At 45.5% G+C, this 13,213-nt stretch overlaps 1 long non-coding RNA gene across 1 annotated transcript; it reads right to left on the reverse strand.

Annotated features, from left to right (window-relative positions):
- Positions 1 to 2,967: 2,967 nt before the first annotated feature.
- LOC131200226 (uncharacterized) lies at positions 2,968 to 8,123 on the reverse strand. The gene is made up of 2 exons (XR_009155549.1): positions 8,040 to 8,123; positions 2,968 to 3,114 (listed from the first exon to the last, which is right to left on the reverse strand). It is a non-coding gene; the product is annotated as an uncharacterized LOC131200226 (long non-coding RNA).
- Between the last annotated feature and the right edge of the window lie 5,090 nt (positions 8,124 to 13,213).

Here is a 13,213-nt window from a genome sequence, read left to right on the forward strand (position 1 = left end):
TTTAAATTAGTGTTGGTACATTTAATCAGAAGCTGGAAGTCTCACAGTCTAGCAAAGAGAGGATGACCCAAGTGGTCAGGAAGGTAGGCAACATTTCCAGTGAAGAATGTTGAGATCAATTTATGGGCACCTGACAGGATCCCCGAAGCTGTCACACTTGGTATGATGTCATTGTGCAGATGGGAGCTGCGTCAGTTGCATGAGACTGATGCAAGTCACCCATAAAGGTGGATATTTGCAGTTCAGGGTTGATATGAGGGGTCCTGGGTGCTCTCTGAGTGTGGTGGTTTTCTTGTAGACATTTCATAACCCAACTAGGGAACGTCTTCAGTGCTAGAAGGGAGGGGGGTTTGCAGAGAGGAGGAGGAGGAGGAGGACTTTGGGGTCCTTGGTGCTCTCTGAGCTTTTATAATCCAACTAGGTAACATCATCAATGATAGAATCATCATTCAGGTTATTTGTGCACTGATGCCATGACGCATAACACATCACTATGGATGTCCAGTTTGAAATAGAATTCCATTCAAACATAACTTGGAAAACTTGTGGGGGGGGAGTACCATTTTCAGAATAATTATCTTAAGGAAGGGGTTACACTCTGCTCCATTAATCCCACTATGAAGTAGAACAGCCCCCAAGAAACCGCTTCAATCTTATTGAAACCAATGGAGTTTAAGTAAGCCAGTTAGGAGCAGAGCTGCAGTTAAGACCACCTCTTCATCCTTTGATGAAAATGACTGAAGAGTAGAAATTTGGACCACAAAATAGGGTTTAGGCAGAGGCTTGTCCTCCGAACTTGCTGCTTGGCTCCCGGACACTTAGTTACCATACTAGGTAACATCTTCAGGAAGTGAGGTTTGGTAACAAAACATCCGGCAGTCAAGCCTCAAGCTCAGAGGACCAGCCTCTGCCTAAATCTACAACCTGAGCTACAAATATTCTCTACAATTTCTAACAACGAAGTATATTTCGCTAGGAATGCTTTACTAAATATGTCTTTATTCTGCAATCTGAACAGTTTGTTTGAATTGAATGCCAAATTTCATGTTCCCTAAAAGAGGAAGAGCTGCCCTGTAATTATGTTATCATTCTGCAGTTGCACCATCACGTACACCAGAGTTGTGTTTGTACTTTGTCAATTCTCAAGTTACCACGGCTGTGAATTGAGCTCTTTTCTATGTGCACTTTATAAAAGTCACAGGCTTTAACTTCCATTACTTCTCAGGCCTCATTGTCTTCTTTTAAAAACAACAACAACAACAACACCCTTCTTATATCTATGGGTGTATGGTTGAGAGCTTGGCAGATTTAACCCTTTGTAGGATCTACTTTGATCTTTCCGGGAGTCCCCAAATAAACGAAGCACAGGGAGATAAAATGGATGTGGAATTAGAGAGTTTCTGATCCCGGCCACATGAGAACTGAATGTAGTCCAAGTCCTTCCACTCAAACCATTTTCACAGCAGCAGGCAAGTTTGGAGGGAAGTTACAGTATTGATAACAAAGGTAAATAAGGAATAAGGACATTGGTTGCTGATGAAGCTGATCATTCAGAGATCTCACCATAGAACATCTCAAATCAATCTTCAGTTGATTAACTGATTGTTGCGATCAGCAATCTTGCACTCTGGAGTCAATGTGAGATTCACACGCTTGTGCCATAAAAATGTGCTATTGATGTGGCTCAACACCACCACTTTTACTATGATGGACTACAGAGGTAAGGTAGAGACAGGAGAGTAAATAACTTTTTTCCCCTCAATAACTCTTTTACTGCCGACTGAGCAAGATTTGATGTCTTCTGCAGAAGAAAGCCCCCCTCCCTAGGGTGGGCAGGGAAGGCATTTTTGGATCTGACATGACCACACTTGCTGGTTAGCTGTACATCCTCGTGAATATCATGTGATGTGCTTGCAAAATATGGTTCTCTTGTAGTGTGGGGGGGAGGAAGGGAGAGAGAGAGAGAGAGAGAGAGAGAGAGTCTTCTGCGGATATCTCCATTCATTTCTGAGTACCCTGATGGTCGCATGCTAAATGGAGGCCCATGTTGCTCAGCCCTCCCTGGGCCTAGCATCTACTAGCTGCTTCTCGGCAACCTGCATCCACACAGCATCTGCTGGAAAGTCCTTCAACTGCCTAACATTCTGCTGGCTTATAAAATCAGAATGACAGATTAATAGAGTTGGAAGGGATCTTGGAGGTCTTCTAGTCCAACCCCCTGCTCGAACAGGAGACCCTACACCATTTCAGACAAACGGCTGTCTGTTTTCCTCTCGGAAACCTCCAGTGATGGAGCACCCACAACTTCCGAAGGCAATCGGGTGTATCCCTCCCAGCACCGATTACACTGCGTGAAGAAATGCAACGGGAAAGACAACCAGCTCAATCACACAGAAACCAACATGGTTGTCATCTGATCTCTGTCTCAGAAAGGTGGAAAGTGCCAAAGAAGAACCAGCAGCGTAGCTGAGGCCAAAAGGGCCGGGATAGCTCAGGCTGGTAAGAAGCCTGTTATTAGAACACAGCAGCCTGCAATTACTGCAGGTTCAAGCCCGGCCCAAGGTTGACTCAGCCTTCCATCCTTTATAAGGTAGGTAAAATGAGGATCCAGATTGTTGGGGGGGCAATAAGTTGACTTTGTAAAAATATACAAATAGAATGAGACTATTGCCTTATACACTGTAAGCCGCCCTGGGTCTTCGAAGAAGGGCGGGATATAAATGTAAACAAAAAAAAAAAATGTCCACCAGGGTCTCAGAATCTAACAGCATCCATTCTTCTGTCTGATACCCCCAATGTATAATAGTGTGCTGTGGGTGACCTGCTTCATACATGTACAGCTTTTAAAGAAAGGGATTGCGTTTCCTTGACCTGTGGCCAATTCCTAATATATACGAGCCCTGTTTCTTTCCCCATACGGTAAATGTGTTTAGCGCCACACTCTAAAACCTAGAAGTCAGCATAAGGTAGATTCAGTAATATTTTATTGGAGTCATCACAGGTGGCTTTAAATTACAATTCTTCCTCCAAGCAATGTTCTTATCTTGCTCTTCTGGTTTTTCAGGAAGATAGCAAACTATTTTTATAATCAAGAACATTCCGAAAGCCACGCCTCTGTTTAATAAAAACAAGAAAACAGAGAGTAAATAGTTATCTCTGAAACACGACAGCAATCCCAAAAGACAAGGACTCCAGATCGAGTTCAGAGGCCTGCTAAGTCTGTACCTTTAAGGGACTCTTCGCTTGGCTGAATTCGGCCTATTTGTCATTGAGGAAACATAATTACACAGACCTACGTGTGTGTGTGCATGCACACCCACACCTACGCACAAACACACATTCTACGTGCTTGAGCAATGGGTGTGCAAAGAAAAAACCCAAAGCTTTTACTCCTAAGGGCAGACATTGTTGAGAAAATTACAGTTTTAGAACCTATCATTGGGTAGCTGCCTTAGATAGTCTAGGACACCCAGAAACAGTCAGGGCAAAAATCAGAATTTTTGCAGACGCTTACAGGAGACAGTGGCCAATTTTCTGAAAGCTCCCATTATCCTTATGTTGTGTAGTTTTCACCAAGGTGACTCTGTAATAGTATACAACAAGGTTCTGGAGCAATCTAAAATGGACTCTAAATAGTAAAATTGTAGGATCCCAACTCTCTCTGTACTCTGCCCATTCTTCCTGGTCTGCAAAGTACCTTTTGCACTACCACAGCACCACGAGAGTTGTGAGTGTGGTTTTTGAAAGGGTGATTATCCTTCCTCCCACCCTCCTTCTCTTTTCCTTCCTTCCTTCCTTCCTTCCAAAACAACCTGATGTCCTTCTGTCCATTACAAAAAGAAAAGAAAAACAACCAGGTGGAAAGAGAGGGGCTGGACGTTTGCAGAGTTGCACCCTGAAGAAACAGAGGAGCTGCTGCCTCCGGGATGAGCCCATGGCGCCCCATCAATCACTCGGGTGAAATCTCCATTCTGCTGTGGCACCACAAGCATCACAAACTGCAACGGACATCCAAAGGGGCCAGACCTAGATCACAACTCCATGGCAGCTGCTTTAGTCAGACTGACCGGATGGCTCGGTTTGGTTCTGAAGAGGCCGAAGCCGAGTGAGGTTTCAGGCTTTGTTTCAGGGGTCGATTTGACTGAATTGTCACTGTATCATCCACTCAGGACTGGTAAGGGGGGCGGGGAAGGGGTCTGGAGCAGCCCCTCCCCACCTCGGGACCAGCCCGTCAGGGTCTCCTTGCAAGGGCCGGTAAAGGCCCATCGACGGATTTCTCCCCTTGAGATTTCATGGGAAAATTCTTCTGCTATGAACCCGAGGACAACGTGAGCTCCGGAGTCTGCCTTGCCCCAAATCGCTTAATAGCCGTGGCTGACCCCTCCTCAGAGTCTTCCCCTCCATTTAGCCAGAAAAGGCCGGCTTGATGAGAGAATGAGAACCCAGCCGAGTCCCGGGCTGAGCGCACAACAATGAGGCTGCTCTAAATGAACCCTTCAACCACCATTTCCATGTGGACGCTAATCCTGCCCGCATTCTTTCTCCCCGCTGCAGATCTCGGGACAAAGACCTGCCTCTCTGAAGGATGCCATTGGGGGGATTAAGCAACTTTTGTTGACAAAATACAAATTACAACTTCTTTCCCGGGTAGCCTGCCTTCTCGGCTGGGGCCGGCTGTCTTGGGAGCAGGTACGGATGGTCACCTCTGCCTGGCTGGAGAGTCCCATAGCGACAAATGTCATCACCCACCCTGGTCTGAATGAGAGGGGTCTTTCTCCGCTGTCCGTTAAGGCCTCCACACGGTCCCTGGGATGCTGCTTAATCCCTGGACAATGCATGGGTTGTGTGAAGGGCGAGGGGAAAATGCCTGAAAGGCTGTTATGCTCTCCTTACACGCCCAGCTCACATTACACACACATAACGCTGAAACAGGGAGCCCTCAACCTACGAGGGTTTATTTAGTGACAGTTCCAAGTTACAAGGGGGCTGAAAAAAGTGACTTATGACCGTTTTTCTCATTTACGACTGTTGCACCATCCTGGTGGTTACGTGATCAAAATTCAGACACTCGGCCACCAATTCCTATTTATGACGGTTGCAGTGTCCTGGGGCCACGTCTTGCCCTTTTGCAAAAGAAGGAAGAATTGTGAAGAATTTATTCCTGTAGTTATTCCAGCTGTTTTTTTGTTTGGACAAAAATATCAGATTTTCTATCGTCTCAGAAGTGGCAAAAGATTTATGGGAGGGAATCACCTAAGGCTGACTTCTAAAAGGCGAATGCACTTCTTCTGAATAATTCAAAATCCCATATCACGATTTTTCGGAATTTTTTTCCCCCAAATTAGGACTTGCCAAGGATTGAAAAAACAGCAACCATTTGATTCTGCTCCTAACGAAACTCCATCCTCAAGTGAGACTTGAGAGCCAGAACTTCAATTTCACTTTGTTTTGCATTTTTTCCCCTAATATTTGTTTCGTTTAACTTGACTGACTGCTTGTTGTGTTTTTCTGTTTTGGCTTAAAAATGTATTGCTGTGATGAACAGCCGCTCAACTGTAGCTGGTCCTGTCCGTGATGGGTGTTCCTTATTTTTATTGTTTGTTTCACCTCATTTAAAACAGCTGGAGTGTGACATTCAGCATGCATCCAGCTGGTCTTTACAAGTGTTGAGCATTTTCTTTCTCAGAGTTTACTTTCGCCCTTGGCGTTCCGAGATTTACACGGTCGTCGGGAGCTGTGTGGCTGGCGCTGAGGGGCCAGGCGCTCCGGACTTCTCACCTTATACGGTGGAAGCTTTGCTAGACAGAGAGTCTTGCTGGCTGGCTAAAGTTAGCCGAAACCACACAGAGCCCATTCTGTTACTGTCATTCTGTTTACTTCTTATTTCAACAAACCAACCTGAATCCTAAGTCCAGAAGAATAAAACACTAAACATGAAGTCCATCTTGAAGAGCTGTCTCAACAATGAGTTACCATGCCATATACGTCAACGCTGAAAACCGCATGGAGACCATCTGCCTGTCACGGGCCTAATACAGCATATACCCCTGGCTGATGTAGCCCCTATAGAACGTATATCGTCTGGGGCGTATGCATTGCCTCAAGGGGCTGCAAAAGCTTTGTTCCTTTTCTTGAGTCTGATTTGGATCAGGCACAGGGTCAGTGCGTTTCTGAAGAGTCTCCAAGCTAGCTGGTGTCTCCGTTCAAGCATGAACAAGAAGCATTTCAGGGAACAGCTTGGCCTCTTCACAGGGAAGACCACAACTTTAGTTAGGGGCCATCAACAAAGCAGAAGAGAGATCATGTGGGTCCTACAAGTAATAAACCACACTTGAAATTAACCAGATAAGATGGAGCCCACAGGTGTTCTGAACGGAGATGGATTTTTGTAGGCATGGAGATAAGAGCTCTTTCTCTGGAGAAGTACTAGTCAGTGCCCAAGAGATGAAGGTTGAAGAGAATGGTTGACACTTGACAGCTCAGGTATTTAGGAACCAATCTCACTCTCTCTCCTACCAGCCAAAAGAGCTTCAATCTGTTTAGAATACAAATCTTCTCTCTCTTAATTTATCTCCACAACTCCTCTCTCCGTCTGGAATGTTTCTGTCGAGTCTCCTCCAGAACTTCCATGCTCGGGAAAAGCTTTAAAGGGAACATCCTAACTCCAGATGCGAAGAAGTCGTGGTTATTAAATATATTTTGGAATAACTTCTAAGACATTGTCTAAAGAGTCTGGTTTTCTTGATCTTTGTCCATACCTCCCTTGCCTCTCTTGTTTTACATCTTCATTTTAAAAAAACGATGGCCACCAAATGAGCAATGGTGAGAGGGTTAATAGAATAACAGAGTTGGAAGGTCTTCTCATCCAAACCCTGCTCGAGCAGGAGACCCTGCACCAGTCCAGACAAATGGTTGACCAATCTCTTCTTTAAAACATTTGAGAGGAAAAATAAATCTTATTTATTTCTTGAAGGTTCTAGAGTCTAGTGTGGAGATCTTCCACTTATCTTCCAGGCTGATGGTAAGACAATTGCTGTAATAGTTCAAGAGGCTGGAAGCTATGGAGAATTAAGGTCAGCGTTAATGAAAATATAACTTTTAAGCATACCAAGCTAAAGCAAAGGAATTAAAGAAAGAAAAATGTCTGGAGAGTGGCAAAAATGTCCTTTTTTCTGGTTTTAGGAATGTGCTTCCTTTGCCTGGAAAAACGAAATGCCCAACATCTGTCGGCATTCGGAGAAAAGTCTGTGCAGCCCATTTGCACGTGAATCGCACTGGCTGGGAAACTCTGCTGAGAATTCAAACGCCACCCAGGCCAGGAGGGGACAAAACAACCCACTGAGCAGAAGAAGGTTTGATTTTCCCAGGTGAAACATCCTGAGGCCACCAGACGGATGAGGGCAGTGGTGGGATTCAGCCAGTTCGCGCCACTTCGGGAGAACCGGTGGTTAACTTTCTGAGCAGTTTGGCAAGCTGGTTGTTGGAAGAAATCATGAGGGCAGAGAATCGGCTGTTAAATTACTTGAATCCCACCACTGGACGAGGGGCAAACAACCCCCCATGATCTGTCCTCCTCCTTTCAGTACCTAGGAAGGTATGAGAGCTGCCCTGGAGGGCCAGGCCAGCCCTTCCCCTAAGCAATCCGAAGGCCTTGATTGGTGCTCCACCATTGAAGGCTCTCTGGAGGAGCCGGCTCCTTTGTCATGCAGGGCAATTCATTTGCAAACACTCCAAGGAAAAGGGGAGGTGTCTTCTGCTGCCCAGATTGGCCGACTGATTAATTAATAAATGAAACCCAGCCCCCCTACCCCCCACTACCCAACCCACCTTCCAGCCCCCCTGCTCCTGATTCCCCAAAGGCAGCAAAGCTGGGCCTCTCCTGCCCACGGCCAGCTCAGCTCATTCCAGGAAAAAAAAGAAAGAAAGAGAAAGAAAGAAAAACAAACTTTTCTCTTGTTTATTTTGTCAAAACAAAAAAACAAAAACAAATCGAGTGTGTCATTTTAAGCACGCTCACTTGGGCTTGTTTATTTACTTACATTTAATCTGCTTATTCGCTTTTTATTCTGCCTTTATTACTTGATAGGCGGTGAGCATCTTAATACTCCTTCCTTTTCCTGTTTTCCCCACCATGACAACCCTGTGAGGTGGGTTGGGAGGAGAGAGATGGACCGGCTCAAAGTCACCCAGTTGGCTTTCAGGCCCAAGGCGGGACTAGAACTAACAGCCTCCTGGTTTCTAGCCTGGTGCCTTAACTCCTACACCAAACTGCCTCTCTTAAATATCTTTTCCCCTCTTTTAAGTGGCTTTGAAATTGAGAATGCTTACTCTGAAAAGGCCCATTGTTCTGCTGGAGAAAAAAGAAGCTATTTGTAAAATAAAGATCATAAAATCTCTGGCCAGAACATTTAAAAATTAGATCAAAGCAGGCTAGACTGAGCAACATGGGCAACAGAGTCCTTAGCCAGGCAGGCTTGGGGCTTCTCTTGAACTGGGCTGGTTCAGTTCTTGGGGTGAAGGGCCAGAGCTGATCTGGGGTTGAGTTCAAGGTGTGGCAGTTTAGATGTTAGTTTAGATCAGGGTTTCTCATGCTTGAAGATGGCTGGACTTCAACTCCCAGAATTGCCCAGCTGGGCGGGACCAAGAAGCCCTGATTCAGATGTTAGTTAAGGTGGCAGAGGCTTCAATTCCAGATGTTTCCTTACTGTCCTTGGCATTCAGGGATGGGAAGAGAGGCATTTGTCATCTCATTTGAGGGGCTGCCACAAAGCAGAAGGCGTCAAATTATTCTACAAAGCACCAGAAGGCAGGACAAGAAACAATGGTTGGAAACTAACCAAAGAGAGAAGCAACCTGGAATTAAGGAGAAACTTCGTAACAGTGAGGACAATTAAGGAGTGGAACAGCTTGCCACCAGAAATCGTGGATGCTTCATCACTGGAGGTTGTTAAGAAGAGACTAGACTTATCTGAAATGGTATAGATTCTCCTACTTGAGCAGGGGGCTAGACTAGAAGACCTCCAAGGTCCCTTCCAACTCTATTCTAATTCATGTCTGAAACAACTAGGCTGGGTTCAGCGGAGGGCACCTTGACTTGAAGGGCAGAGGAGGAAAACCATTGCTTGTTCTTGGTTTAGCCCATTCATTGCAGGATTTATTATGCACATACACACACACATACACACACACACACACAATTGACCATCAATTGTGTTGTAAATGTTGTACCTTGATGAACGTATCTTTTCTTTTATGTACACTAAGAGCATATGCACCAAGACAAATTCCTTGTGTGTCCAATCACACTTGGCCAATAAAAAATTCTATTCTATTCTATTCTATACACAACCTCAGAGATCTCTATCCTAGAGTGGGAGAAACAATAGTATGAAAGCTCCAGTCATCAAGATCCACAAAACGGTCAGATCCAAATCCTCTTTTGAAATTGCTTTTGATTTTAAGGATATGAACTATATAATTAAAAACCAGTGGCGGTGAGGATGGCTTTCCCATTCTTAAGGCTTGATGTGTCATTTGGAACAAACTGTCTCCACAGACAAGCTAGACCATGTAAAAAGTTACTCCCGGTTAAAAGCTTCCTTGAATTGATTCCTTGTCCTATCAGGTGCAAATCTGAGCATGAAATGGGCCAACTTTGGATGGATTTGGATTCGTTCAAGGTGAAGCGGGGTCTCTTGCTTGCTCTGTCCCAGGTGAACAAAACTCATCACCTCTGGAGCTTTCTTCTGCCCTAAAGACGAGGGTTAGGTAGCCACACCAAAAAGGGGATTAAAACAATATTTTGGGTGCTGACTTTGATAATGTACTTTAGCGGAGAGGGAAAAGCAGGGAAGAGGTTAAGGAATGATGGGTTTAGAAGGTGATGGGGTTGAGAATCCAGGAGGATTCTTGTGATTAGACCACCATCTGTGGACACGTGGCAAGATCATTAGACCCAGGGTTCCCACGCACTGACGGAAGGCTGTGGGAACGGGTTTATTCACCTGCCACTTTAAAAAGATGATTGGGAACTGGGGGAACTGATGAAGCGGTCTGAGAGCAAGTCAAGAGTTGAACAAATAGAACACGAGATAAGCTTTTCCTCCTTCCTTATGTAAACAATATTTCCCCCTCCCTCTCTCTGAATTAGATTGTGCACCATCATATGATGGAGGCCACTTCCTTGTTGTAATACCTCCCCCTGTGCCGAGTTAGTCCTGATAAATATTTGAGAGTTGGCCAGCTGGGAAGCAAGAAGAGAGCTGTGGCTGATGCCAAGTCACCATCTCAGGTCAAAATTAAAAATAAGAAGAAAGGACATCATCAACCCTGCGGAGATTGTCTCAGGAAAGCCTGTTGAAAGGATGCAGATTCTCTGGTTACAATTCCCAGTTTTGCCCCAAAAGTGCTTTTTCAAGAGGCAACTGGATTTTCTGGTTTTTCTTTGAAGATGTTTCGCTTCTCATCCAAGAAGCTTCTTCAGCTCCATAGCTCCATAGCTGAAGAAGCTTCTTGGCTGAGAAGTGAAACGTCTTCAAAGAAAAACCAGAAAATCCAGTTGCCTCTTGAAAAAGCACTTTTGGAACCAACCATGGATAACTGAGAATCTCCGTAGATAATTCCCAATTTTATTCCATATGCCTTTTGGAATCTAAAAAAGGGATATCTTCATATCCAAACCCTGGGTCTTGTTGTTGTTGTTGTTCTTTGTGTTATTACTGTCACATCACAGAGTCCTCCATTTTGCATTTTGCCCACCGCTTAGTCCTGATGGAGCAAACAACTTCATGCAGGCAGTGGTTTGGAGGCAGAAGTTCAGTCCAGTTTTGAGTCCTGGTGACTATATGGGAAGTCCCTGAAGTTTTCTCTGTAATGTTTTTGGGACATAGTTTGCCCTTGTCTTCTTCTTCCAAGGGTCAAAGGAGAGAGACTATCACCAAAATGACACGGTGCCTAAGGCAGGCCTTGGACTCAGGGTCTCCTGCTTCCTAGCTTGGGGCCTTAACCACTACACCAAACTGTCCCTTCTTACTGTAATGAAGCTGCCTAGGAAAATAGTTCAGGCGTTTCAGCTAGTACAGGATGTGGTGGCCCGGATGATGCCGTATCAGTTTTATATCAATTGTGGGGTCTTTGGTGCTCTCTGAGCTTGGCTGTTTTCTTGCAAATGTTTCATGACCCAACTAGAGGATATCATCAGCCTAACTACAGTTGGGTCATGAAATGCCTGCAAGAAAAGAAGCAAGCTCAGAAAGCTCCTTTCATTTCAACCCTGAGCTACAAAGATTCTCCTTTATTGGTCAGATCAGTTGCATTTCTATGCAAAGTTGGGGTCAAAAGGCTGGCATTGATCTTCAGATAAGAGAATGACAGAGTTGGAAGGGACCTTGGAGGTCTTCTAGTCCACCTCCCTGCTCCTGAAGGAAACCCTCTATACCATTGCAGACAAATTGCTGTCCAGGCTCTTCCAGTGTTGGAGCACACACAACTCCTGGAGGCAAGTTATTCCACTGGTGAATTGTTTTCACAGTCAGGAAATTTCTCTAGCTTGGTTTTCTCCTTGATTAGTTTCCACCCATTTGCTTTTTGTCCTGCCGTCAGGTGCTTTGGAGAATAGGTGGACCCAGGGGTGAAATGCTTCTGGTTCGGACCGGATCGCTTGATCCGGTAGCGATGGTGACGGGTGGTTCAGAGAACCAGTAGCAAAAATCCCTGTCCCCTCCCCCCGCCCATGCCCAGCTGACCCGGGCAATTGTCAGTGGTTTTTTCTTTTTTTTACTTTTAAAAGCATTTTTTCTTCGGCCGAAAAAATGCTTTTATAAGTAAAGGGGAAAAAAGCCTCTGATGATCGCGTGGCTCAGCTGGGATAGTTAGAGCTTTTTAAAAGCATGTTTTCTACAAGCTCTTCGGCCAAAGAGGTTGTAGAAAAAAGGCTTTTAAAAGTAAAAAAAAAAAGTTGGCCATGCCCACCCAGTCACATTACCCCCACCACCAAGCCACACCCACAGAACCAGTAGTAAAAAAAATTGCATTTCACCCCTGGGTGGACCCCCTCTTCTTTGTGGCAGCCCCTCAGATATTGGAACACTGCTGTCATGTCCCCCTCCCCAATCCTTCTTTTCACTAGACTTGTTGTGACTCGTCCTCCCTCCTCTCCTCAGCTGGGCCCCTCCCGTCTCCAACCGGGCCTGTTATCAGACTCAGAGTCTGATAATGAAGATGAACGGCCTGTCATGCTTCCAGTCCCCGGCCCTGGCCTCATGCCCGGAGAGGATTCCAGGAATGAACAAACAAACCCGATAAACCTCACTCATACGGCACGTGTTCCTTTGGCTCAGCCGTCAGAGAAAACCAGCCACGGATTGGAATTGCTCAGGCCTACTCCTTCTGACCCTTCCCTTTCCCAAACAGCAGAAGACAATTCAAAGTGGGAGGATCCTCGCTTCCAGAGATCTGAGAGGCGACGCCAGCAGAAGGAAGGGAGGGGCAGGCTTAGATAAATGCTGAGTCATGGAGCCACACTGTTAAGTTCGGGCAATGAAGAGGCAGGAGACGATACAAGTGACAACAGCTCTTTGGTTTATTGTGATCCCAGCAAAAGCAACAGGCAGAAATCCCTCTTTAAATACTATTTTGGCTGAGGCATCAGCCAATCAGCAACGTGCTAATTCCTGCCCAAATTTCCCTCTTAAAGTTCAAATACATTACACTCCTCCCCTCCCAGAACGCATTGTACCCCTATTTGCATGGAATTTGCATGTTATTTTTCCACGTAGTCACACAGGTAGACAGAGAGTCTCCTAACTCTTTCTGACCTGCGCAATTCATTCTCTGGGAGTGAGTCGAGCTGGTCGGAGGGACTGTTTGTCCCTCCCAGCTCCTCCTCTGGGCCCTCCGGCCCTGGATTATTGGCAGAGTCGTCCCTGCAGTCTTCTGGAGGAGCCGGTTGGCGTCGCTGGACTTCTTCAAACTCAGATAAGTCCTCCGATTGCCTCGGGGTTGAGTTAGCTGTTGATTCAAATATTGGGTAGTCAGGGTCTGGCTGTTTGGTTTCTGGATTATTTTGTATTCTTTTTCGTAATTGATCTATGTGGCGTCTCCACACTCGGCCGTCCCCCATGTCCACTACATATGATTTTGGCCCTGTTACTCCTGTAATTGTTCCTTTTAACCACGCTGGGCCTTCACTATAGTTATGTGCCCATACGAGGTC

The sequence above is a fragment of the Ahaetulla prasina genome, chromosome 5, assembly GCF_028640845.1.
Source record: "Ahaetulla prasina isolate Xishuangbanna chromosome 5, ASM2864084v1, whole genome shotgun sequence".
Taxonomy (NCBI): domain Eukaryota; kingdom Metazoa; phylum Chordata; class Lepidosauria; order Squamata; family Colubridae; genus Ahaetulla; species Ahaetulla prasina.